At 38.4% G+C, this 3,320-nt stretch overlaps 1 pseudogene; it reads left to right on the top strand.

Moving 5' to 3' along the window:
• The first annotated feature begins 366 nt into the window (after positions 1-366).
• Positions 367-1,233, top strand: LOC102469680 (syntenin-1 pseudogene; annotated as a pseudogene).
• The last annotated feature ends 2,087 nt before the right edge of the window (positions 1,234-3,320 follow it).

The following is a 3,320-nucleotide window of genomic DNA, read 5'->3' on the forward strand; positions in this document are numbered from 1 at the left end:
AAAAAATTAAGACTGAAATCAAAAGGTTCATAGAAACCAATGATAATGCACAAACAAGTGTTCATAACCTATGGGACAGCAAAAGCTTTCATAAGAGAGAAGTTTATAGCAATTAGTGCCCACAAGAAAAAAGAATGATGGCAAATAAACAACCTAACAACACAACTCCGGGAACTGGAGAAACAACAACAACAACAACAACAAAAATCCAGGAGAAAAGAAATATTAAAGATTCATGCAGAAGTAGGTGGGCCACCCTCGGTGCACGCCAATCTCCTTCCCTCCAATCTCGAAAGTCGGAGCTGGTGGCCAGAGGAGGGAGCAGTGCACGGGTCCCTGCCATGCAGAAAAATCCTGTAAATACCTCTCTATACATCTCTAGAGGACTTGAAGGTAGATAAAGTAATTCAGGCTCAAACTGCCAACTCCGCAATTTTATCAGAAGCTCCTGTTCCTGTCTCTCAAGATGGAAATCTCTTTCCCAAACTATATCCAGAGCTCTCTCAATACATGGACTGAGTTTAAATGAAGAAGAAACACATGCAAATATGGCCATGGTTCCTGGAGCACCAATGCAGGGACGGTTGGTAGAAAGACCTCCAGTATGGTCTGTATGGTGGCTCCTGTAACTGGTAATGACATCGGAATTCACAGAGCAGAAATTAAGCAAGGGATTCGTGAAGTCATTTTGTGTAAGAATCCAGATGGAAAAATTGAGCTCAGGCTTAAATCAAAAGATAATGGTATCTTTGTTCCATTAGTCCAGGCTAATTCTCCAGCCTCGTTGGTTGATCTAAGATTTGGGGACCAAGTACCCCAGATCAACGGTGAGAACTGTGTTGGCTAGGGCTCTGATAAAGCACACAACATGCTCAAACAGGTTTTTGGAGAGAAGATTGCCATGACCATCCATAGACCCTTGGAACACACAATCACCATGCATAAGTATAGCAGTGGACATGCTGCTTTTATCGTCAAAAATGGAAGAATAGCACCCACAGTGAAAGATAGCTCTGCAGCCATTCATGGTCTTCTTACAAAACATAAAATCTGTGAAATCAACAGACAGAATGTTACTGGATTGAAGGACTCTCAAATTTAATACATACTGTCAACATCTGGGACGGTGGTTACCATACAATCATGCTTGGTGTTATCTTCGAACATATCATTAAACAGATGGCACCAAGCATCATGAAAAGCCTGATGGACCACAGTATTCCCCAGGTTTAAGGCCTGGCATGAGGGATGGAGCTGACCCCTGCAGCCCTCCGTTGGCACTTCCATATTACGCACACAAAGCTTCCCAGAGCCAGTGAGCATATGCTGCATGAGGACCTTTCTAGTTTTCATGATGACTGGGAATTTTATTCTTCCATCTGATATCTTGTCAGATTTCAAGATGGTTGTAAGCTTATCTTGGTTTTACAGATACGAGGCTTTCAGAAGATCACTGACTTTCCTAGACTAGTTTCTCTACTGGAAACCTGAGGCTTTCACAAGCCATTGCGATGAGGATGACTGATGCGGGCTTAGCGTTTGAGTGAGCCACTTTCTCCTAGGTAACAAGTAGTGCTGTTCCTATACTTCAGTTCTGTGGTATGGCTGCATGTTTAACCTGTTACCGTAGTGCATTTAGAATGATTGCCTTTAACAGTTTTTAAGTTGTGTGTGTGTGTGTGTGTGTGTGTGTGTATGGAGCCAAAATAAAATACAAGTAACATTGGTTGCATTACATGTAAGCATCATACAGTGTATATAGATTGCAAGAAATTGTGCTTATTGTCATTAAATTGTAACTACCTTCACTTACACACTTGAACTATCGCCTTAACTATGTTAGGCATCTAGAAAAAGAGCCAAAATAAAATACGGCTGCCTTTTTAAAACCCAAAATGCAGTTCTACACTAAACTGAAATGTACCGTCACCCAGACAGTCTAACGGTACTTCCTGAGCTGTAGCTTAGCTGCTTAGCTGTAGCTGAGGTTTTCTAGTCATTGCATGTGGGAAACGTGTTGCCAGTATCACTTTCTAAAAAGCAAATAGCTCTATATTTAATGTAAAAATTCTAATACTAAAACAGGATAGCTCTTGACCCCATTTTTAATTGTAGATTATGTGGGGTAATACTTAATTTGGGCATTTGAACTGTAACCATTATGCAACCTACCTTCTTTGGGATGGTCTTAAATGTTTTCCTAGTAATCTTTAATATTTCCTGACTCCTCCCTGCAAACAACATGGCAATGACACTTTATCCTGATGGTTTTCTTCTTTTTGGTTTATGCTTACTGTATTTTAATTAAATATGTATAAATAAAGTTTTTTTAAAAAGACTCATGCAGAGGTAAATGAGATAAAAAAATAAAAGAACTACATAAGACAATCCAGAAAAATCTAGGAAAAAGAAAATTTCTTCAGCAAATGGTGCTGGGAGAACTGAATATCCACTAGAAGAAGAATGAAACTAGATCCTTATTTCTCACCATTAACAAAAATTAACTCAAAATAGATTGAGGATCTAAACGTAAAACCTCAAACTATAAAACTACTGGTGAAAAACACAGGAAAAACTCTTGGAGACCTTGAAGTAAGGAAGGACTTCTTAAAGAAGACCTCCAAAGCCCAGGCAATAGTTCCAAAAATAGACAAATGGGACTCTATTAGTCTGAAAAGCTTCTGCACAGTCAAAGAAACAATAAGTAGAGTGAAAAGACAACCCTCAGAGTGGAAGAATATATTTGCAAATTATACCTCAGATAGCAATTGATAACTAGAATATACAGGGAACTCAAGCAGTATACCCAATATACCCACTAAAAAAATAATCAATCCAATTAAAAGATGGGAAAAGGAGCTGAACAGACATTTCTCCAAAAAAGACATACGAATGGCCAAAAAGCATATGAAAACATGCTCAACATATCTTATCATAAGGGAAATGCAAATCAAAACTACAATGAGATAACTTAGCCCCATTCAGAATGGCTAAAATTTTAAAAAATAATAATGAAAAGTGCTGGTGGGGCTGTGGTGAAAAGGGAACTCTGTTGGTGCGAATGTAAATTAGTGCAACCACTTTGGAGAACAATCAAGAGATTCCTCAGAAACCTACCATATAACCCAGTAATCCCACTCTTAGATATTTACCCAAATGATGGAAAACCCTCAGTCAGAAAACATTTGCCATTCATATTTATTGCTGCATTATTTACAATCGCTAGGATATAGAATTGGACCAGTGTTCAAAAATAGATGATTGGATTGAAAAATTATGGTGTATATATGCTATGTACTACTACTCAGCCATAAAAAATA

This window comes from Tupaia chinensis, unplaced genomic scaffold, assembly GCF_000334495.1.
Source record: "Tupaia chinensis unplaced genomic scaffold, TupChi_1.0 Scaffold141490_1, whole genome shotgun sequence".
NCBI lineage: Eukaryota > Metazoa > Chordata > Mammalia > Scandentia > Tupaiidae > Tupaia > Tupaia belangeri.